At 34.2% G+C, this 26,109-nt stretch overlaps 1 pseudogene; it reads left to right on the forward strand.

The window, feature by feature from the left end:
- The window catches only part of LOC120367749 (transcription factor IIIA pseudogene), a 64,936-nt pseudogene extending 41,232 nt beyond the window's left edge, over positions 1–23,704 (forward strand).
- Positions 23,705–26,109: the final 2,405 nt, after the last annotated feature.

Consider the following 26,109-nt stretch of genomic DNA (forward strand, 5'->3'; position numbering starts at 1 on the left):
ATCTAGACAAAAAGTTAACAAAAAAACAGTGAATTTAAACTGCTCTTTAGACCAAATAAACCTAATGGACATTAATGGAACTTTTCATTCAATATCTGTGGAGTAAACTTTCTTCTTATGAGTGCATGAAACATTCTCCAGGACACACCATATGCTAGGCCACAAAACAAGTCTCAGTAAATTTTTTTTAAAAATCAAGATTATATCAATAATTTTCTGAGACCAAAATAAAATAAAACTAGAAATTAATAACATGGGGAAAATCAGAAACTGTAAAAATGTGTGAAAATTAAACAAGATGCTACTGACAAGTACTGGGTCAATGAAAAATTTAAATAAAAAAACCAAAAAGTTCCTTGAAACAAGTAAAGACGGAAACACAGCATACTAAAACCTGTGGGATACAGCAAAAGCATTGCTAAGAGTGAAGTTTATAGTAACACCTACAATAATAAAATAGACTTGAAATAAACAACAATGCAGCTTGAAGAATTAGAAACTTCAAGTTCTTTTTCATTATGTGAAAAAATATTCTTGATGCTTTTGCTTTCATTCTGGTCTAGGCTACTTTTCTGCCAAGATCCGCTGGATGATTTCTAGCCACACTATTTAAAATAAATACCTATATTTTTTATTGACAGCAGCTATCTTGAAAATGTCAAATCTACTAATAAGTGTGCAAAATATTTTAGCAGGTGCAATACTGAACACTAAGGCCAAAATGAAATGCCAAAAAAATTGACAAGACTTTGTGCTTTGAGAATATTTATGAAATTCTTGTCATTCTCCCAGTTCAAACGACGGTCAAGGAAAAGAATTTGTGTAGGGGTTAAGGTGACAGTATAAAATGGTTTGCTCTTGTTATAACCATTTCAAAAGATAAATTAAAAAATCATTATAGAATGATTGCCTACTGAATAATGACTAAGAGAAAAGATAAATTTAACTTTTTAAAATAAAAGTTTCCCAGGACAGGTGAAGCAGAGGGTCTGGACAGAAAAAAAAAAAAAAAAAAAAAAAAATGCTCTTTTACTTCAAGGATTTTCATGCAACTAGCGTTCACCCTGGCACATTCACACGGAGACCTCGGCTGTGACTGGCTATCTGGTATGAAAGTGAAATGTTTCCTACTCACTGAATCTGTTGCACTAAATCAGACTTACATTAACAGAGTAAATTTGTCAACATTCACTCAGTTGTAAGTAAAAGAAATCCAATGTGCCTTAGAAATAAATATCTGAGACAATCTCCATTCGTCATTTGGGCCTAGGTTAAATAAACTAATGAAAACAACAACAAAATCCATCTTGGTATGAAACTTTTTTTCATCGTTTACTGAAGTGCCCTCAAGAGTTAAATCCACACACCATATTTATAAAGGTGGTGGGTCCAATTTAAGGCTAATCCAGTTGTCTTAATTTAGGTAACACTGATATGTCAGTGGTAGCACGTTTTATCCGTACATTTGCAAAAAATTGAGGGGTCACATTTTGCCTAGAGATTTCCAAATCCTGTCACCTTTGCAACTTTGAAGATAGTATATAAATCCATTATGATTATTTTTTTTAATTTAGGTTCAGGTGATGTATAGGCAGATTTTTAAATGTATATATTGCATATGGTGAGGTTTAAACATTGAAACCAAGAGTTAAATTTTTAACCCTCACCACCCCCACCACCCTCCCTGCTTTTGGAGTTCCTAGTGTTTATTATTACCATTTTATGTCTACATGTACCCATCATTTAGATCCCACTTAAAGAGAGAACATGAAATGTTTAATTTTCTGTTTCTGAGTTACTTAGAATAATGGCTTCCAGTTCAATCCACATTGAGGCAAATGACATGATTTCCCCCCGCTTTTTTGGTTGCATAGTAGTCTATGCTGTACATATAGATATTTTCTTTATCCAATCCACCATGATGACACTTAGTTTGATTCTATGATTTTGCTACTGTAAATAGTGCTGCAATAAACATATGTGTGCAAGTATTTTTTTTTTTTTTTTTGTAACAGAATCTCACTCTGTTACCTAGGCTGGAGTACAGCGGCATGATCTCTACTCACTGCAGCCTCTGCCTCCATGTTCAAGTGATTCTTCTGCCTCAGCCTTCTGAGTAGCTGGGATTACAGGTGCATCCACACCCGGCTAATTTTTGCATTTTTAGTAGAGATGGGTGTCACCATGTTGACCAGGCTGGTCTCAAACTCCTGACCTTGGGTGATCCACCCACCTTGGCCTCCCAAAGTGCTGGTATTACAAGCCTGAGCCACAATGCCTGGACATGTGTCTTTTTTTCATAACAGTTTTTCTTTTCCTTTGGATAGAAAGGAAAAGAAATCCTATTGGGATTTCCGGGTCAAATGTAGTTCTATTTTTAGTTCTTTGAAAAGTCTCTATACTGTGTTCCATAGAGATTGTTCTAATTTACATTCTTACCTACAGTGTATAAGGGTTCTCCTTTCTCTGCATCCATACCACATCTGTTGTTTTTTGACTTTTTCATAGTAGTCATATTGACTACTATAGCATGGTATCTCATGTGGTTTAAATTTGCATTTCTCTGATGATTAGTGATGAGGAGATTTTTCAAATATAAATGTTGGTCATTTATATGTCTTCTTTTGAGTAATGTCTATTCATGTCCTTTGCCCTATTTAAAAAATTATTTTTATTTTAAGTTCCAGGGTACATATGCAGGATGTGCGGATTTATTTCATAGGTAAACGTGTGCCATGGTGCTTTACTGCACATAACAGTCCAGTGCCTAGGTATTAAGCCCAGCATGTATTAGCTCTTTTCCCTAATGCTCTCTCTGCCTTCCTTCTCTCCCATAAGGCCCAGTGTGTTGTTCCTCTCCCTCTGTGCACACGGTCTCATTGTTCAGCTCCCACTTACAAGTGAAAACATGTAGTGTTTGGTTTTCTGTTTGCATTAGTTTGCTGAGGATGACGGCTTCCAGCTCCATCCATGTCCCTGCACAGAACATGATCTTGTTTCTTTTCATAGTTGCATAGTATTCGATGGTATATATGTACCACATTTTCTTTATTCAGTCTATTATTGATGGGAATTTGTGTTGATTCCATGTCTTTGCAAGTGTGAATAGTGCTGCAATGAACATACGTGTGCATGTATCTTTATAACAGAATGATTTCTATTCCTTTGTGTAAATACCCAGTAATGGAATTGCTTGGTCAAATGCTATTTCTGGTTCTAGATGTTTAAGGAATCTCCACACTGTCTTCCACAATGGTTGAACTAGTTTATATTCCCACCAACAGTGTAAAAGCATTCCTATTTCTCTGTAACCTCTCCCAACACCTGTTGTTTCTTAACTTTTTAATAATTGCCATTCTGGCTGGCATAAGATGATACTTCATTGTGGTTTTGATTTGCATTTCTTTAATGATCAGCAATGTTGAGCTTTTTTTTCATATTTTTTCGCTTCATGAATATCTTTTTCTGAGAAGAGTATGTTCATGTTCTTTGCCCACTTTTTAATGGAGTTGTTTGTGTGTGTGTGTGTTTCGTACATTTATTTAAATTCATTGTGGATTCTGGATATTAGATCTTTGTCAGATAGATTTCTTTGTCCTATTTTTAAGAGATTACTTGTTTTCTCTTGTTCAGTTGTTTTGTTTCCTTTGTATTCTGGATATTAATCTTCTGTCAGAGGCATACACTGCAAATATTTTCTCCGATTCTATATGTTGTCTGTTTAATCTGTTCCTTTGCTGTGCAGAAGCTTTTTAGTTTAATTAAATACCATTTGTCTAATTTTGGTATTGTTGCATTTGCTTTTAGGATCTTAGTAATAATTCTTTGCCTAGGCCAATGTCCAGAGGAGCTTTTCCTTTGTCTTCCATGACTTATATTTTCAGGTTTAAATTTTGGTCTTTAATCCATATTGAGTTAATGTTCATATATGGTAAGGTATATATGTTGAGATATAATTGGCTAGCCATAGTTTCATTCTTCTGCATATGGCTAGTCAATTTTCCCAGCACCATTTATTTAATAGGGATTCCTTTCCCCATTGTTTACTTTTCTTGATGTTGTCAAATATCAGTTGGTGTAGGCATGTGGCTTTATTTCTAGGTTCTCTATTATGGTCCACTGATCTATGTGTCTATTTTTGTACCAGTATTATGTTATTAATATAGCTCCATAATATAATTTGAAGTCAGATAATGTGATTGATCCCCCTGATTTTGTTCCTTTTGCTTAGGATTGCTTTTGCTATTCGGAGTTTTTGTTATTGTTGTTGCTCTACATACATTTTAAGTTTTATTGTAATTCTTTGAAGACTGATGGTACTTTGAAAGGAATTGCATTGAATCCATAGACTGCTTTGAAAAGTATGGTCATTTTCATGATATTGATTCTTCCAATCAATGATCATGGGATATTTTTCAATTTGTTTGTGTCAGCTATTTTTTAAATCAGTATTTTGCATTTCTCCTTGTACAGCTCTTTCATCTTGTTGGTTAAATGTATTCTTAGGTATTTAGTTTTTCTTTCTGGCTATTGTAAACATCATTGAGATTTTGACTTGGTTCTCAGCTTGAATATTATTGGTGTATAGAAATGCTACTGATTTTTGCATGCTAATTTTATATCCTGAAACTTTATTGAATTCACTTTTCAATTCTAGTATTTTGGAGGATGATTTCGGGCTTTTAAAGTATAAGATCATATAATTAGTAAACGGAAATAATCTGATTTCCTCTTTTCCAGTTTGGATGACTTTTATTTCTTTTTCTTGCCTGATTGCTCTGGCTAAGAATTAATTCCAGCACTAAGTTGAATATGAGTGGTGAGAGTGGACATCCTTGTCTAGTTCTATTTTTTAGGGGGAACGTTTTCAACTTTTCCTTATTCATTATGGTGTTGAATGTGGTTTGCCATATATAGCTCTTATTATTTGAGGTATGCTTCTTCAATGCTTAGCTTATTGAGGATTTTCTTTTTATCAAGAAAGGATATTGGATTGCACTACTAGACAGGCTGAAGTGATCCTCCCACCTCAGCCTGTCTAGTAGTTGGGACTACAGACCTGCACCACCATGCCCAGCTAATTCTTGTATTTTTTGAGAGATGAGATTTTGTGGTGTTGAACAGACTGGTCTCAAACTCTTGGGCTCAAGCAATCCTCCTGCTTTGGTTTCCAAAGTGCTGGGATTACAGGTGTGAGCCACCCTGCCCAGCCACACTTCGCTAGTTTTTTCCTAAGAAGTTTTGCATCTATGATCATTAGGAATATTGGCCACAGTTTTCTTTTTCTTTTCACTTTTTTTGTCATTGCCTGAATTCACTTTTCAGGGTGACACTCGTTTTGGAGAATGAATAAGGTAACAACCCCTCTTCATTGATTATTTGGTTTAGTTTCAGGAAGGTTGGTGCCAGTTCATCTTTGTACATCTGGAGAAATTTAGCTGTGGATTTATCTGGTTCTGGTGTATGTGTGTGTGTGTGTGTGTGTGTGTGTGTGTGTGTGTGTGTGTGTTGGAAGTTATTTTTATTACTTATTCAAATCGTTACTCATTTTTCATTGATTCAAGGTTTCTATTTCTTACTGGTTCAATCTTGGAAGGTTTTCTGTTTCTGGAAATTTATCCATTTCCTTTAGATCTTCTAGTTTGTGTGTATGTAAATGTTCATATTTATCTCTGATGATCTTTTGTATTTGAGTGGTATCAGTTGCAGTGTCACCTTTGTCATTGTGCTTATTTGAATCTTCTATCCTTTTTTATTGGTTAATCTATATAGCAGTCTATCAGTTTTGCTTATCTTCTGAAAGATCCAACTTTTCCTTTTATTGATCTTTTGTAATTGTAGTCTCAATTTTATTCAGTTCTGCTCTGATCTTTGTTATTTTTTTTCTTCTGCTAGCTTTGGGTGTGTTTTATTCTTGTTTTTCTGTTTCTTTTAGGTGTGAAATTAGGTTGTCAATCTGAGATCTTTACTTCTTTTTGATATAGACCTTGAACCTATAAGCTTTCCTTTTTGCATTTCTTTTGTGGTATAGCAGATATTTTGAAAAGTTTTGTCTCTGTTTTTACTCATTTCAAACAATTTTTAAAATTTCTGCATATTTTTGTTCAATATGAATTTTAGAAGAGTTTTTTTTTTTTCTAGTTCTGTGAAAAATGGCATTGGTAGCTTGATAAGAATAGCACTGAATCTGTAGATTTTGTTGGGCAGTATGACCATTTTAATGATACAGATTATTCCAATCCATGAGCATGAAACGTTTTTCCATTTGTTTGTGTCATCTATGATTTCTTTTAGACGTGTTTTGCAGTTTTCCTTATAGAGATCTTTTACCTCCTCGGTTAACTGAATTCCTAGGTATATTACATTATTTTATTTTTTGGCTGTTGTAAATGGGATTGCCTTCTTGATTTGGCTCTCAGCTTAAATATATTGATGTATAGAAATGTTACTGATTTTTGTATGTTTATTTAGTATTTTGAACCTTTACTGAAGTAGTTTATCAGTCCCAGAAATCTTTTGGGTTTTTCAGGTATAGGATTATATTGTCCATGATGAGAGATAGTTTGCTTTCTTCTTTACCTATCTGGATGTCTCTTATTTCTTTCTATTGTCTTATTGCTCTGGCTGGGACTTTCAATACAATGATAAGTAGAAGTGGTAAGTGTGGGCATCCTTGTCTTCTTCCAGTTCTCAAGGAGGATGCTTCCAGTTTTGCACATTCAATAAGTTTCTGGTTGTATGTTTGTCATAGACGACTGTTGTATTTTGAGGTATATTCCTTTGATGCCTAGTTTCTTGAGAATATTCATCATGAAGTGAAGTTGGGTTTTACTGAAAGCTTTTTCAACATCTACTGAGATGATCATATGAGTTTTATTTTTAATTGTTTATGTTGTGAATCATATTTATTGATTTGCATGTGTTAAACTAACCTTACATCCCAAGAATGTAGCCAACTTGATTATGGGAAATTAACTTTTTGATATGCTATTGAATTCAGTTTGCTAGTATTTTGTTGAGGATTTTTATGTCTATGTGCCTGTGGAATATTTATTTATAGTTTTATTTTTTCACTGTGTTTTTGGTAGGCTTTGGAATCAGGAGATAATATTGGCTTTGTAGAATAAGTGAAGAAGGAGTACCCCTTCCTTGAATTTTAGTAAATGGTTTCAGTAAAACTGAATCAGCTCTTTGCATGTCTGGTATAATTTGGCTATAAATCCAGCTGTTGTATAATTTTCATTTTAATCTTTGGTTCATTTGTTTTTAATTAATTATACAATATTGAAATTTGATATTTGTTTGTTCAGTGTTTCAACTTATTTCTGATTTAACTGGGGAACTTGTGTGTTTCCAGGAATTTATCCATTTTCTCTAGATTTTTCTCATTTGTGTGTAGAGGTGTTCATAATATTCTCTGATTATCTTTTGTATTTCTGTTGGATTTGCTGTAATGTCACCTTTGTCATTTCTGATGTACTTATTTGGATCTTCTCTCTTTTTTTGCTTCATTGTTAATCTAGCTATCAGTCTATCAACCTTTTATCATTTCAAAAAGCCAACTTTTGATTTTGTTGATCTTTTGTATGTATTTGGGTGTCTCAGTTTTGTTCAGTTCTGCTCTGATATTAGTTATTTTCTTCTGCTAGCTTTTGTGTGGTGTTCTTGTTTTACTAGTTTCTCTAGGTGTGAGGTTGGATAATTAACCTGCGATCTAATTGTCTTAATGTAGGCATTTAGTACTATAAAATTTCCTTTTGACACTGCGTTTGCTGCATCCCAAAGATTTTGGTATGTTGTGTCTCCGTTTTCACTTATTTCAAGAATAGTTTTTTATTTCTGTCTTAATTTTGCTTTTTACCCAAAAGTCATTCAGGAGCAAGTTATGTAATTTCTATGTAATCATGTGAATTGAAAGATCTCTTTGGTATTCATTTCTGTTTTTATTCCACTGTTGTTCAAAAATACGGTTAGTACAACTTTGTTTTTTTAAAATTTATTTAGACTTGCTTTATGGCTGAGCATGTGATTGGTTTTGCAGTGTGTTCCATGTGCACAATGACAAAAGCTTCCATGTGCACAAAAGCTTTCATAATAGAGACAAAGGCTTTCATAACAGAGAACCTAGAATGTAAATTCTGAAGTTGATGGATGGAGTATTCTGTAGATGTCTATTAGATCCAATTGGTCAAGTGTCATGTTTAAGTCCAGAATTTCTTTGTTGATTTTTTCCCTCAGTGATCTGTCTCATGCATCTGTCACTGGGATGTTGAAGTTCCCCGCCAGTAGTATGTGGCTAAGTCTTTTGGTAGGCCTAGAAACACTTTCTTTTGATTAACCTGGGTGTTCTAATGTTGGCTGTATATATATTTAGGAGAGTTATGTCTTCTTGTTGAATTTAACCCTTCATCATTATGTAATCTCCTTCTTTGTCCTTCTTTACTATTGTTGCTTTAAAGTTTATTTTATCTGATATGAGAATAGTAACCCCTGTTCTTCTTTGTTTTCCATTTGCATGGTAGATCTCTTTATTTTACTTTGAGTCTATGGGCATCATTATGTATGAGATGGATTTTTGATGAGAGCTGAAGAATGGATTTTATTTTTTAATCTATCTTCTTATTCTGTGCCTTTTGAGTGGGACATTTAGACCATTTATATTTAAGATTAATCTTTATTTATGAGGTTTAGATTCTATCATGAAGTTATTTGCTCATTGCTTTGTAGTTTCTGTTGCCTGGTTGCTTTATAGGATCTGCAAATTATGCAACTATAGTAATTTTTTTTTTTGTTTTAACAGGTATTGTTTATTTTTTCCCCATGTTTGGAACTCCCTTAAGGATCTCTTTTAAGGCTGGTCTAGTGGTAATAAATTCCCTTAGTGCTTTCATATCTGTAAAAACTGCTATTTCTTCACTGCTTATGAAGCTTAGTTTAGTGGAATAAGAAATACTTGGGTGAAACTTATTTTCTTTAAGAATGCTAAAAATAGGCCCTTAATCTCCTCTGGCTCGTAAGATTTCTGTTGAGAAGTCTTCTGTTAGCCTGATAAGTTTCCCTTTAAATGTGATCTAACCTTTTTCTCTAGTTGCCTAAGATTTTTTTTCTTTAGCAGTGAGTTTGAATAGTCTGGTGACTATATGCTTTGGTGATATTAGTTTTTAAAATAACATCTTGCAATTGTTCTCTGGATTTCTTGTATCTTAATCTCTAGCAACATTTGAGAAATTTTCTTGAATTATTCTCCCAAATATGTTTTTCAGGTTGTTTACTTTTCTTTTTGGCATTTCTCAGTAATGCCAATAATTTATAGTTTTAATGGCTTTACATAATCCTGTATTTCTTGAAGACTTTGTTGATTTTCAAAAATTTCTTTTTTTTTTTTAAATTTTTGTCTGACTCATTTATTTGGAAAGGCTGGACCTCAAGCTCTGCAATTCTTTCTTCTGCTTCGTCCACTCTATTGATAAAGCTTTAATTGTATTTGTTAGTGTTTTATTCCTGAAGCTCTGATTGTTGTATTTTCATGTTTAATTCTTCCATCATTTCCTGGACTGCTTTGAAAGTTTCTTTGTTTTGATTTTTAACTTTGTCTTGGATATTATCGAGGTTATTTGCAATCCATGGTTTGAAATCATCAGCTGTCATTTTTGAGTTTCCATTTTGGTTAGACAGCATTGCTAGAGAGCTAGTATAATTTTTTGGTAGTGTCACTACATTGAGATTTTTTTCATGGTGCCACAATTCTTGTACTGGTTCCTTCTTATTTGGAGATGCTGGAATTTTTCATATTACTGTAATTATTTCCATGAGGCTAGGATTTTTTTCTTTTTCTTTCATACTCAATAAAATGATAATTATGATTTTCCTTTTTCTTCCTCTACTCCCTGGGGGAATGACTGTACAGAACACTACGTAAGGTCTTTTGTCTTTGCTTCTATAGCTCTATGCATTTCATTTGGCAAGTTTTATATTGGGCTGTGCAGTTTGACCTACAAGCCAGTAGATGGCACTTATGGGTAAGAACTCCCTGTTGCCAATGTGCTGCGTATATACTTGATCCTTATTTAGTGGCAGAAGATTTCTGTTGCTTAAGAAAATAGACTAATTCGTGGAGTGCGCAGTGGTCTGAGTTCTCTGCTCAACCCCAAGTCGTTGGGGGAACATCATAAAGGGTAGGGGCAGACCAGGCAGGTCCACTTACAGGGTCCAATGGCAGAAACACGCAGCATTACTTGAAAAGATTCCAATGGGCTGCTGCCATGTGCTCAGTAATGTGCCCACTTGTGGAGCTGGGAAATCTTCCTAGCCCCATGTTCTCTGCACAGGGATAAGGGGCCCCAAACCCTAATCCAAGGGAATGTGTGTTCCATATGCCTGGAGATCTGTCTGGGCTTAAAGTGGGGAGGGCCACGCTGCAGCAAGATTTCTGCACAGAAAGGGTCAGGTAACTCAGGCTCCTCATATGAACTGGTGCTCCAAATGCCTGGAGATCTACCTGGGCATTGAGTGAAGGCCTCGCTGCACCGTAATCTATGTCCGGGAATGATGGGGCAGCTCAGGCTTCCGAACCAAATGAATGGGTGGTTCTAATACCTGGTGATCTACCTGGGCCTGAAGCAAAGAGGGCCTCTTTGCAGCAGGATCTCTGCTTAAGAAGGGTAGAGAAGGTCAGGCTCCTGCTCCAGGTTTGTGGGTGTTTCTAATGCCTGGATATCTGCCTGAGCCTGGAGCTGGGTGGACCCCTTGCATCAACATTTCTGTACAGAAAGAGTAGGGTGACTCACACTGCTGGATCAGGCAAGCTGGTGTTCTGAAAGCTTGGAGATCTGCCTGGGTATATAGCAGAAAAGCCCCACCTGCACCAGGATCCCTGCACAGGAAGGGTGGAATGGCTCAGCCTACTACTAGATGAGTGGACACTAAATGTTCAGAGATCTACTTGGTCATGGAGTGGAGAAAGTCCCTCTGTACCACAATGTATCTGTGAAGGGTGGGGCATCATATGCTACTGGTCCAGGCAAGGAGGCACTCTAAATGCCTGGATTTCTGCCTGGAGTAGAGCAGAGAAAGCCTTGCTGCACCATGATCTCAGGGGAGTAGGATGGGGCACCCAGCAATGGCACAAGCAGATTAGCTTCACATTGCCAAGCCGGCCCTGCCTGCGTTACTTGGCCTTTGTTGATGGAGGAAGTACTGGTGCATCCCTGGTGATGTGCAGGGCATAGGGTTCTCAGGGTCCTGTCCTGTAATCTCCTGCCAAGCCAGCCAAAGGAAGAAAACCTGGGTCAGTCTCGACCAGGCAAGCTGGCATCCAGGCTCTCCATGGCAGGTCAAACACTGGCCTTGGTTGGGATCTAGTGGCAGCTCTCAGGCCACTGCAACAACCCTCCAGGGTTGGGCGGAGGCACCTCTGCTGCACCACAGAGTTAACTCAGGTGAAGAAGGGTGGCCGGGGTTTTAAGCCCAACAGTTTGCCATGGGGCCCACCCAGCTCCCACTATCCTGACCTAGCAGGTCTCTTTACAGCATCTGGCCCTAGCAATAGGCCCACCATTTAGGCTATTCCCAAGCCGTCTACGCCCAGATACAAGGCCCTCCAATTGTTTCAGTCTGTGAGACTCTGTGGCAGAAACCATGGCTATCAGGCCACACCCCTCCCTATTCAGCTCACAAAAGAAAGACCTAAATTCTTGACCGCTATCTTTGGGACCAGGTTCCACATTCCAAAATGCCATCTTTCCCTAAAAAAAGCCAAGGGAGGTTTTGGGCTCTTTCTGGAGCATCCCAGATCATCATAAGAGACACATTCTGATTCAGGTATTACTGATGCACTTGCTAAGACCTACAGACAGAGCGTTTGCTCCTCTTCTGACAGTGAAGAATAAAGGTTGTTTCAAAGATATCTGGGGAAGTGCAAGCCATTGTGACTTGATTAATTCACACTTTTCTTCCCCACTGTTGATAAGATTCAAACCAGACAAGAATTTGCTTCTTTGTCTAGGATTCCACACCATAATCTTTCACAATAAATCTTGGAAAGGAAGGAGATAGCTTCATAGATGGTTTGTGTTTTACCAGACTCTAATTCATGTGTTAAGAAAAGAACCTGCTCTAGTTTTAACTATAAAATCAAACTATTGAACTCATTGAAATTGATAATCCAACAATAACAAAAACAATAAAACAAAACACATATATACACATATTTCTATATAGAAACATATATAGATATGTGTTTATATGACCAAGAGATAAAATGATAAACATGAATTTAGATATGTCATAAAAATGACAAATTGGCCAGGCACGGTGGCTCACACCTGCAATCCCAGCACTTTGGGAGGTTGAGGTAGGCGGATTATGAGGTCAACAGATCGAAACCATCCTGGCCAACATGGTGAAAACCCATCTCTACTAAAAATATGAAAATTAACTGGATGTAGTGGTGCACACCTGTAGTCCCAGCTACTCGAGAGGCTGAGGCAGGAGAATTGCTTGAAACTGGGAGGTGGAGGTTGCAGTAGCTGAGATCGCACCATTGCACTCCAGCCTGGTGATAGAGTGAGACTCCGTCTCAAAAAAAAAAAAAAAAAAAAAAAAAAATGCAAATTAACATCCTTTCTAAATATCAAAACAAATAGCCTTCATAAAATTTTGGCATTTTCATCAAAACCAGTTTGAGTTTATTTCAGAAAGGCAGGGCTAGATTTTTATTTGAATATGAATAAATATAAATGTATACGCAAATGAGAAAAAATAATATCATCTCAATATATGCAGACAAAACATTTGATAACATTCAACACACATTTTTTCTAAACACTCTCAGGTAACTGGAAATAGTAGGTCATTTAATTAATGTCAAATTATATTTATGAAATATCAATAGCAAAATTATAAGTGAAACACTGAATTCTTTCTCTGAAGAATGTCTGCTCTTGACATTTTATTCAACATTGTATTCAAAGTTATATCCTAGTTAATAAGACAAAAAGTAAAATAATGACAAAGAGTGAAAAGAAAAGTTAAAAAACTTTTTACACACAGACTATACACTGTTGCGCAAAAATATTCTAAGGAATCTCTCACTCTCCCTTGTTCACCAGATATATTAGAATTAGTAAGCAAACTTAGCAAGCTCATAGGAGAAAAGGTAAATAAACAATAATCAAATTTTATTTTTGTATTCAATTAAAGAAAAAATGAAAATAATTTTTAAATGCCATTTTTAAAGTACATCAAAATGAAATTATTAGGTATGATTTAGAAGGTATATGCAAAACTCGTACACGGAAAATGAATGAAACGTTAATTCCCATATTGATGTAAAGATTCAAATCAATTCAAAGTAAATGTTTTCTTTCATTTGTTCATTTATTTTACAAATGAAAACTAAATCATATAACAAGAAATTTTACATAACATAAAATTTCCAATTTTAAAGTGTATAATTCAGTGTTTTATCATATATTCAGAAAGTAGTGCAACTATCACCAGCATATAATTCCAAAACATTTTCATAACCCCTCAAAAACATCCCATACCTGTTGGCAGTCACTCCAAGTTCCTTCCTCCTCCCAGTCTGTGGCAACCACAGATCTGCTTTGTCTCTACAGATTTGCCTATTCTGAACATTTTATATAAAAGGAACTATGCAGTGTATGTCCTTTTGTGTCTTTCACTTAGCATAATTTTTGTGAAGACTTATGAATGTTGTAGCATATATCAGCACTTCATTCCTTTTTATGGTGGGAAAACATTCCATTGGATGGATGGACTACATTTTGTTTAGCCATCGTTCATTCATTTAGCAATATTTCAAATCATGGCAAAATGCATAAAACTTAAGATGTGCCATGTTTCAAGTGTACAGTTCAATAGCATTAAATATTTTTATATTGTTGTACAACCATCACCACCATTCATCTACAGAACTCTTCTCATTTTCAAAACTAAAACTCTATTCAACAGGTTTTTCAGTAAATATTCTCAAGCATGTTCTACAATATATGTGCCAAAGTATAGTACCAATAATCATTTGAGTATTTATAAAATAAAATATCAACATTGGAGGAATATATTGCCTGAGTTGAGGAGTTATTATAAAGCTATAGTAATGATGAGACTGTATTTTTGGCATAATAGTAGAAAAATAGATCAAAAATATGAAATAGGCATTTTATAAATATAAACATTTTTGGCTTAGGCACCAGGTCAATTCAGAAGAGAAAGAAAAGTCTTTTTTACATATGGTCCTTTAAAAAAAAAAAAAACTTAATAGGGAAAAAAATACTACTTCACTCCTTCATACTTCACACAAATATTAATTTTAAAAGGATCAGTTATAAATTCAATAATCATATATGATGTTAGAAATCAATAGTGATAGAACTGAGTTAATGGTGGGAAGCAGAGATTGAAAATGAGGGAAGGGAATTTTCTGGTGTGATAGAAATGTTATCTATCTTAAGCCGTTACTTGAATATATATATTTGTCAAAATTTATCAGAATATACATTTACAATTCCTGCTTTTCTTTGTAGGTAAATTTTATCTCAATGACTCAAAAAATAAGTGCTAATTTTGCAAAATTTTATTTGCATGACACCCACGAGTTATATTGAACTATCCAAAATAAATAAAAATAAGTTTATTGCAATTAAAATCTGACTTGACTTAGTGAAAATACAACCGTCCCTTCAATTTAGCCAAAAAGGAAAAAAAATAAACTAAAAAATTATCTTTCAAGAATTGAAGAACTGACCTCCAAAAAAGTCAATTATTTAAAAGAAAAATATTGCCATGTCTCTGGAATACAATTATGTCTATATGACATTAAAACATCCAAGAAGAAAGTGAAAAATTCAATAATGCAGATATTTTCATTCGGGCCAACCAATATTCTGATGCTTCCAACTCTAAAGATAGAAGTTTTTGTATAAAATTGAGTTTTGTTGGAATAACCAATTATGTTAGACAAAGATGAATGAGAATGCTAGAGATAAAGTTAAAATTACATACTGATGAAAGTTAGCTAAGAAAATGTGTATTTCTGAAGTACAAGCATCCAAAAAATTTTGTTGGAATTAAAATTGAAATGATGTTTGTGACTGAAGCTCTACTTATTTTTATTTATTTTTTTCCCAATTTGTGTTCGGTTATTCATGCATTTTCTGAAAGTGCATGGGATTCTATTTTTAAGTACTTTTAATTTGAAAAGAAAATCATGACAAAAGATCTAAAATATATTACCAAGTTACTATCAGACCATGGACAAATTACACTTTCTATATTTATTTTTTTACCTATGTAAGAAAGCTTATCCTGATCCTCCCACATTATGAAACTATGAAGCTTAACTGACAGTGTGTGAATGAAGTCAGAAAACTATTAAATGTCATGCTCACTACATGTGCCATCTTAAATATTATCACTGCATAGTTTTCAGGTCTGAAAGATATTAATAGTGTCTCATAAACCTGTTTTAGGGAAATATTTATCTTTTTACCTTTATTTTTCTCTATTTTATATTTATCATTTTTTGTTTTGCTAAAAATATTTTTGCAAAAAACCTCTAAATTCAAGTAGAGGCTTAACATTGCTCCACACTTGGTTAGCCTAATCTTTTATATTTATTTTGAGACAAAAACCAGAACATTTTATTTTTTATAAAAATCTATGACCATTCAGAATCCCTTTGATGTTCAGGATAAATATATATGAATCAAACAGCTTTATTTTGTTGATCATAGTTAGCATTATCTTCTTTTAGGGTTTTAAAAGGAAGACTGGACACTAAGCAGAAAGGAAGTATTAACATTTTGTTTATGAGGAGAGACTCAGAGGCCACTCTACTTGGGCTAAGGTTATTACTTTTTCAGTTTACCAGCCGCATAATTTTGAGAAGGACCCTAAGCTCACTGTGAATCCATTTTCTCATCTTTAAGTGTATATCTTTAATTTTATAAATTTCATAATTTAGTTCTGCAAATTTAAAATTATCATATTTAAAACACTTTTAAAAGGGTAAGAATATAGCATATAGTCATTATTTTATTAAAAATAAACATCATTAGTATCAGGCGTCTTAAAAGTACATAGGTTAAAAATAAACTGCATGAAAGGAAGAAATAGATTCATAAAAGGAAGTTAGATTCTGGAAGAAAGTTTATATAATTATAGTTAACTGGGTTCTAGGAGCTTTAATGTGGCACTTAATTAAAAAGCAACAGGGCCTGGCTGATTTCTAGTCCAAATCATCTTTGAGGATTATTCGAAGCAATCTGGCATTAATAAGTGACTTGATATTTTTCTTTTTAGTGGTTTGGCCTCAATTATATATGAAATTAAGTAAATCAGTCTTAACACTCAATAAAATTGTTAGAGGAAAAAGTGTTTTTGTGTTTTTATATTTCAGAGCTACCAATCAATTAATCTCTTTTTTTTTCTTAAAAGTCATTTTAAAGAGAGGCTTCAAGAAAGCAAACAACATACGGAAATATCAAATCTTCATTTTTATATTCTCAACTTAAAAGCTTAAAAAATGATAGAACATGATACATTGCAACTTTAACTATCTTCTTTTCCTGAAGATGGAGGATGCTGGTTCAAAGGTTATTTATGACTGAAGATGTAATTGATTACAGGGGTGGACATTGACTTAAGAGATGATCATAGTTTGAGAATACTAGCTTCAATAATTATGTTGCTTTTCTTTTCTTTCATCTCATTTTTTCTGTTGATAAATGACAGATTTTGGCTATGAGAGAAGTGTGTATTTTTGTGTTTCATGTATATAATATAGATAGATACAGATGTATATTGTGATAATCTCAGCTAAATAATGCATAGGAAGTTGTAGGATTTACTGGAGTGTATTGAGAAATTACTTTGGCAAGAAGAACATAATCTTTTTTGACGACAGTGCTGCCTTTACTTGTACTTATTTTTTTCTTGTCTTCAAATGTGTTTAAGATGGCGTGGGCATATGCTCAGATACAATTTGTAAAATAAATCACATTTTTATTTTCTGGGACATGAGATTTTAATTATTTTATAAAGTTACTATATACTGTTTCTTTCATGTAATTCTGAAACACGATTCTTCAAAATAAATTTCATTTACTGATATATAATCCATTGAAGTACATATGTACACAGAAATTATCGCATAGTGCTGCAATTAAATCGGTTTAAATAAACCATCTTTTAGTGATTCTTTAATAGTTGAGCAACTGTGTTCCCCCTGTGTGGTCTACAGTGCATAGGTATGACTTTGTAAGAGCAGCTGTGAAAATAGTCTGCCTTCCTTATGTTTAGATACCTATCTAGGATCATGATATAATGGAGGAAATAAAAACTCCAAAATGTAGTAAGACTGGAAAATACACACTAGGTGTATTTCTCCTTAATCCTACTAAGAGAACCCAGCTTGTACACTTCTTTTTTTCTGTCATATATTTAATATATTGACCTCTTTTAGAAACCATATATACTACATATCATGTTTCAATACCTAAACCTACTCTTTTGTGGCTTTAAACACAAGTGATACACAAATGCTGTAACTTCAGAAAGTGTAAGGGTAAAAGGATAATTCCACTGTATAGGAACACTCCATTATGAGATATTTTTTAAAATTTGGATTGTTGGAAAGCTTTGTGGAGGTGGTCTGGCATTTCATTTTAATCAAATATTTCTTTTCTATTGAATCCTTTAAATGATGCTGAATGAATCAATTTGAATTATATTTAAAATACGGTAAAAATGAGTCCAGTTCATTCAGTAATGTGTTTAAGGTAGACTTCAGATGGGGTAGGAGAGAAACTCAAATTAATACACACATATGCGATAAAAATTTTATTTCATTTTATTTAAATTAAAGAAGCAAATGACAATATCTGCTGCATCATTTTGTATTTAGAATAAGAAATGGTTGGCAAAACTTTTTACTTTATGGACAAAACCCTTATATTTGAGGAACGCAAATTAATATTTTTTGAAATATTTAAATTTAAATATTTACTTAAGAAAAAAAAAGAACAAAAACTTTAAAGCAAAATATTTGTTGTAAAACCTAAATCTAAATTAATTCAGAATCCTCTCCATTAAGAGAAAAATATCAGAAAAAAATGTGGCTTAGGGCTTTTAGTTTTCTTGCATTAATGAGTATTATCTTGATAATTCATAAATCTCTTTCTAACTGACACGTTTTAGTTGGATACTGGATATCTTTTTGGAAATTATAAGAACCATGATATATTGAAAAAATAAAATACATTTTAAAATAGAGTTATGAACTTGGGAATTAATAGATTATAATACAATAGAAAATGTTTATTCAAGTTCTTGCATACTAATATAAAATATAGCTTTGGTAGGAAATGAATTGTTGACTGGCCAGTACAGAAAAAGGCAGGGAGAAAAGTTCAGTGTATAATACCTGGAAGATACCTTTGGCAGGAAGCTGTGCTAAAAACACACAACAACCTTTTGATGGTAGGAGAATTAAGTTTAGGGAAAAAAAAAAAATGCCCATGGCTAATGGAAGCATAAAAAATCAAAAATAAGTAATCCAGATCTATGGAGGCAGAGCAAGATGGCTGAATCAAACCCTCTGGTGATCATTCCACCAATAAAACACCAAATTAAACAACTGCCTACACAAAATGTCATCTTTACAAGAACCAAAAATCAAATGAGTGATCACAGCATCTGGTTTTAATACCATTTTAAGGAAAGAGGTACTGAACAGGATATGAAGGACAGCCTTGAATTGCCTATATGGCCTCTCCTCTATCCCCTGGCAATTCCATGTGGTGAATGGAGAGAGAATCTGTGTGTTTGGGGGAGGGACAGTGCAATGAATATGGGACTCCAGATTGGAATTAAGTGCTGCCCTGTCACAGTGGAAAGCATGTAGGGCAGAATTTTGCTGCCAGCAACAGAGGGAGCACTTAGATCAGCCCTAGCCTAGGGGAGAAATGATCTATCCCAGCAGTCAGAACCGGAGTTCCTAGTGAAGCAAGAGCAAACAAAACCCAAAATTATTAGAAGAAAAGAAATAAAGAAGATTAGAAGAGAAATAAGTGGAACTGAAAACAAACCAAAAAAATACAAAAGATCAATGAGATGAAAGCTGATTTTTCAAGAAGAAAAAAAAGTTGGCAAATCTTTAGCCAGACTATAAAAAAAAGAGGATCCATTCAGTAAATGCAGCTGATTGGTTAAAATTTTAAAAGTATACAAGAGGATCCAAATGAATAAAATCAGAGATAAAAAAGGAGACATTACAGCTGAACTGAAGAAATTCAATGGATCATTAAAGACTATTAGCAACAATTATATGCCAATACATTGGAAAACCTAGAAGAAATTGATGAATTCCTAGACACATACAACCTAATAAGACTCAGCTATAGAGGAATCCAAAAGCAGAATAGACCAATAACAAGTAACAAGAAGAAAGCTATGATTAAAATGTCTTGTAGTAGAGAAAAGTTCAGACCTAATGGCTTTACGGCTGGCTTTTACCAAACATTTAAAGAACTAATACCAATCTTATTCAAATGATTCCACAAAAAACAGAGGAGGAGGGAATACTTCCAAAGGCATTCTACAAGGCCAGTACTATTCTAATAGCAAAACCAGACAGACACATCAAAAAAAGAAAGCAACAGGCCAATATCTCTGATGCACTTTGATGCAGAAATGCTCAACAAAATACTAGCAAACTGAATTCAAGAGTATACATAAAATATCATCCATTGTGACCAAGTGCAATTTATCAAAGGGATGCGAGAATGGTTAAACATAAGCAAATCAATCAACATAGTACTTCATAATCAACAGAATGGAGGAAAAAAACATATGATCATTTCAATTGATACTGAAAACACATTTAATAAATGCAACATCCCTTCATGATAAAAACCCCCAAAAATGGGGCATAGAAGGAACATACCTCAACACAATAAAAGCTATAACAGAACAGTCCCACAGCTAGTATCATACTGAACAGTGAAAATGAAATATTCTTTAAGATGTGGAAGATTATAAGTATGACCACTTTCACCACTATTATTCAACATCGTTCAGGAAGTCCTAGCAAGAGCAATCAGAAAAGAAAAATACATACAGGGCATCCAAATTGGAAAGGAAGAAGTCAAATTTTTCATGTTTGCTGATGGTATGATTTTATATTTGGAAAATCCTAAGGACTTCACACACACACACACAAAACTATTAGAACTGATGAACAAATGCTGATGCAAATACAATACTGTATTGATTTTGACACAAAATCTATATGTAAAAATTAATGGCAGTTCAAAACGCCAACAGTGAACAATCTGTAAAAGAAATCATGAAAGAAATCTGATTTACAATAGTTACAAACAAAATAAAATACCCAGAAATAAATTTGATCAAAGAAGTGAAAGATCTGTATCATGAAAACTCTATAAAACATTGCTGAAAGAACTTGAAGATGACACAGACCAAAAAAAAATGTCATGTTCTATGATTGGAAGTATCCATATTTTGTTAAATTATCCACAGTACTCAATCTACAGATTCAATGCAATCCCTACCAAAAGACCAATGATGTTCTTCACAGAAATAGAAAAAATAATTTTAAAATTTCTATGGAACCACCAAAGTCTCAAAATAACTAAAACTGTTCTGAGGAAAAGGAACAAGCCTGGAGGAATCACATGACCTGACTTCAAGGAATATTACAGGGCTATAACAAGCAAAATAGCATGGTACTAGTATGAAAACAGACACATAGACCAATGGAACAGAATAAAGAACCCAGAAACAAATTCTTCTATCTACAGTGAACTCATTTTTTATAAAGTTGCCAAAAATATACATCGAAGAGCGGACAATCTTTTCAACAAAAAGTGCTGGGTAAACTGGATATCCATATGGAGAAGAATGAAACTAGACCACTATCTTTCACCATTTTAAAACATTAAATGAAAATGCATTGCAGACTTAAATCTAAGACCTCAAACTGTGAAACTTCTAAAAGAAAACACTGGGGAAGCTCTCCAAGACATTCGACTGAGGAAAGATTTCTTGAGTAATACCCCATTAGCACAGGCAATCAAACAATGGAAAAATAGGATCACATTAAGTTAGAAACGTAATGCACAGCAAAGGAAGCAATCAACAATGTGAATTAACAACCCACAAAATGGGAGAAAATGTTTGCAAACTATTTATTTGACAGGAGACTAATATTCAAAATATATGAGCAGCTCAAACAATTCAACAGGAAAAATCAAATAATCTGATTTAAAAATGGTCAAAAGATCTGAATAGACATTTGTCAAAAGAAGAATACAAATGGAAAATCGTTATGTGAAAAAAGGCTCAACATGATTGATATTCAGAGAAATGCAAATTGAAATTACAGTGAGATATCATCTTAGTTAAAATGGGTTTTCTTTAAAAACAGGTAATAACAAATGCTGGTGAGGATGTGGAGAAAAGGAAACTCTCATACACTGTTGGTAGGAATGTGTATTAGTACAGCCACTATGAGAACAGTAGGGAGATTCCACAGAAAACTAAAAATAGAACTATCACATGATCCAGCAATCCCAGTTTTAGGTGTATACTTGTTGGGAAAAACAGCAGAGGAGAAAGGACTTACAGAGTGCCTACATACATTGGTTATGAGTAACACATAAACAAGGAGCAACAAACTGCAGAAGGCCGCAGGAGGCCTCTGAGGAGGAAGGCCTCTCCATGCCTCATGTTCTGGTGCAGGGTGACCTCGGCTCTGTTACCATAAACATTGTGCTTAAGGACATAAAACCCCTTCGTAGCACTATGATGTAGCCAGACTTGTAGGCTCCTTGTAAGGCCCGCGTTCCATCAGCTGCACATAGATAATAAGTTAAAGATAACCACATGTTCTTGTTTTGTGAAACTCCCAAACCACCACTGTTATCAATCCTTAGGATGACACACCAGTTCCAGCTCACTGATTCACTTCTGGCTCACTGATTCACTCCGTCATCACTCCACCCGTACCCTGTAGATCAAAGTGATTGTAATCAATAAATAGTGTGGATGATCAGAGCTTGGGGCCTTCACTGTACTCCTCCAGAGTAAAAAAGTGATGGTCCCCTGATCCCACTGTCTCGCTTAATCTGTCTTTTTCTCATTCCTTTGTTGCTACTGAACTCAGGGTACCCACAAGTGAGGTAGGGCTGGCTCCCAACATTCTGGTACCCAGTGTGGGGCTCATGGACTCCCTACATTCTGGCACCCAATGTGTGGGGCTCATGGATTCCATACATATACCCAAAAGAAATGCAATCAGTATGTTGAAGAGGTATCTGAAATTCCATGTTTATTGCAGCACTATTCACAGTAGCCAAAATTTGGAAGCAGGGTAAGTGTTCAACAGAGGAATGGATAAAGAAAATGTGGTAGACATACACAATAGAGTACTATTCAACTCTAAAAAGAATGAGATTCTGACTTTTGCAATAGCATGAATGAAACAAGAGTTTATTATGTTAAGTGAAACAAGCCAGGCACAGAAAGGCAAACTTTGTATGTTTCCACTCTTTTACGTTTGCTGAGAATTAAAACAATGGAACTCATGGAGATAGAGAGTAGAATACTAGTTGAACAGATGCTAGGACAGGTAGTTTGGAGGGGAGGGAGAAATGGGAATGGTTAATGAGAACAAAATATAGTCAGATAAAATGTATAAGATCTAGCATTTAATCACACAACAAGGTGACTATAGTCAATGGTGATTTATTGTACATTTAAAAATAAAAGTATAATTGGAATATTCATAGTACAAAGAAATAATAAATAGTTGAAGTGATGGATACCCCACTTAACTTAATGTGATTATTATGCAGTCTGCTGGTATGAAAATACTTCTTGTGCCCATATAGACTTTGTTTGTACAGCTAATGGCTGTGATCAAAACTTCAACAGAAATCAAACTTGAAACATTTTGAATGCAAACAGGAAAATCAACAAAAACAACATGTATGCAATTTTGAAGGTTGTAAGAACCTGTAAGAAACATCAGCAGCTGAAAATCCATCAGTGCCAGCATACCAATGAGACCTCTATTCAAGTGTACCCAGAAAGGATCTGGGAAATACTTTGCATCACCCAGCAAGCTGAAATGACATGACAAGGCCCACGAGGGGTATGCATATCAAAAAGGGTATTTCTTTGTGGCAAAAACATGGACAGAATTTCTGAAACATACTAGAGAAACCCATAAAGAAGAAATACTATGTGAAATATGCTGGAAAATATTTAAACACAAAGATTACCTTAAGCAACACATGAAAACTCATGCCGCCATAAGGGATGTATGTTGCTGTCCAAGAGAAGGCTGTGGAAGAACTTACACAACTATGTTTAATCTCCAAAGCCATATCCTTTTCTTTCATGAGGAAAGGCGACATTTTTGCTGTGAACATGCTGGCTGTAGCAGAACATTTGCAATGAAACAGTCTCACTAGGGATGCTGTTGCACATGATCCTGACAAGAAGAAAATGAACCTCAAAGTAAAAAAATCTCATGAAAAACAAGAGTTTGGCCTCTCATCTCAGTAGATATATCCCTCCCAAAAGGGAACAAGAGCAAGGCTTATCTTTGTGTCAAAACAGAGAGTCACTCAACTGTGTGGAAGACAAGGTGCTCTGACAGTTGCAGTACTTAACCCTCAGCTAAGAACCACACTGCTTTATTTAAAGGACTGTAGACCAGTGAACTTAGTTACTTTCTCTCAGAAGCATATTTTTATTAAAATTACTGATGTAAAAAAAATTTAAAATAACATTTTAAATTTTAAATTAGGTAATTCATAAAAAAATAGAGACAGTGGCCTTCATATCAGAGGAGTTAAGATATAATGAATTACTGATGATTTTAAAACTTCTGCCTTTTTTCTTTTGCATCGTCCATCTAATAAACCACATGCCGGTAGTTGAAAATAATTGCTAGAATAGAAAGAATAATAGATAGAGTGCCCAGGCTTTTAAGGTTGGGTAACTGAGTTTGCTTCCTGTTTCCACTATGGGAATATAAACTGAGGCCAATCATATTAAACTCTTTGATGATTACATCTAACTTGATTTTAACAGACACTTCATATATTTTCTTTTCCTTCTACCTCTACACTCTTTAAGCAGATTTTTTAGGGTTTACAACCAACTTTGCTATGCTCATTAAACTATTTATGGTCAAGTTATTATGGGATTCTTAGCTTAAAGATTTAGAATTTATGAATAAGTGTGTTAAATTTACTCTTTGCCAATTTGCTTGAATAAGGCTATTTTCACTTTCTGTTTGTTTTTCTGGAAAACAATTTCCTCTTTCCAGAAAGGAATATGTCACTTCATGTAGAACAAGGGAGGGAAACACTTCTTCCATTTCTCAAGCAGGAGTAAAAGTGCAAATAACTAATTTGCCCAGTCAGGAGAGGGAAATGCGTGATGTAGACCACGTGGGCAAATGGAAACAGATGTGCCTTAGTCAAATGTTGCTAATAAAATTGAGAGCTTGGTTTGGCCACATGCTCACAATTTTAAGGAAAGCTGGAAATGCAGTTTTTTTAGTACAATACTCTGATTTTTGCTATATTAGATAAATCTAAATATTTTAAAACAATAGGTGAGAGAAACAAAACTTAAGTTGTGTCAGATAGTTCTTGCTGCTTTTAAAAAATAGGCACCAGCAACAATCAAACCATGAGAGGGTAGCTGCAGATTTAAGTTCTCTGAAGTAAAGTTGAATAATTTTCTCTGTATCAAATAGGGTGACTTCTGAATGATGAACCTCACTTCTTCCAAAAAGCTTTCCCAGGTCCATGGTACTACATAACAAGGTTTAATATGTCTTTTCTTAATTTTCTCATAGCATGTTTTGATATTTTTATCAGGAATATGTAGTAATACTGTTCTATAATTAAAGTAGAATATGAGATATAAAAGGTAAAATTATAATGATGTTGTATTGTAGAAAACATAACGCATGTACTATCAGAAAAGCTTTAGAGCTGTAGTTTGCATGATAGAGAATATATATCAACATTTCCTCACATTAGAAATACACACAATATTAGACCTATTGCTTTGTAACATTTTAGGGAAGAAAGGACTAGGATTTTACTTTTGTATTCCAATGATTGTGGCCAGAGTTTGAATGTTTAATATTTGTAGAATTGAATAAAATGTATTTCTAAAAGTTTATTCTGATTTTCCATATCTTACCTGCTTAAAAGTCATGACTCCTGGCACTCATTATTTGAGGAGTATTGGGGAAATGATTATTTATTCTTTGGCTCCTCTAAAAATAGTATTATTAAAGTAGGGCTGATGCATAGTACCACAAAAGTAACCTGGAAAGAATGAGATATAGCAAAGGGTGTTACATTCTAATTTAGAAACTGGTTGCCTAGTGAAAGATGCAGTGAAGGATAACTACTATTTTACATTTTTCATCTGGAAGGAATCCATTCCATTCCAAATGTGAACCACAGAAACCTTTGGATCCAAATTTGACCGAGTAAAGTCTTTCTATGTGCTTTCTCAATGTATAGTTGTTACCATTTATGCTTAAATTTCTAGTCACTTAAAAGAAGCTGTCCTTGTATTTCAGTATTAAATTTTGAGTCACATATTCTCTTGAATTATTTTTTTATGTCTATGATTTATTTCACTTGTTCTAGGTATATTTACACCTCTACATACCACACAGTCACACACACAGGCACAAAAACACAGACATATTCAGCAAGTTTTTGAATAGTAATTAAATGAAATCTTTTTAAATGCCATTTACTAAATTTATTGGGAATTATGAAATAAGGACAATGATGGAAAATATCAAAATGCACAAACATATTTCATTGTGTTTATCAAGTGCTTAAGTCCTGATTCAGTTTTATAGATATTAAACTGAGTAAAGAACATATCAGAAGTCTTAAAAATAATTACAAAAAACATACCACAAATGACACCAAATCATTGTCTATGCTTGAAATATTCTTCTGGCCTTAAACTGGACACAAATATGTATCTTGGCACAATAGTGAAACACATATACAT

Source organism: Saimiri boliviensis, chromosome 3, assembly GCF_048565385.1.
Source record: "Saimiri boliviensis isolate mSaiBol1 chromosome 3, mSaiBol1.pri, whole genome shotgun sequence".
Taxonomy (NCBI): domain Eukaryota; kingdom Metazoa; phylum Chordata; class Mammalia; order Primates; family Cebidae; genus Saimiri; species Saimiri boliviensis.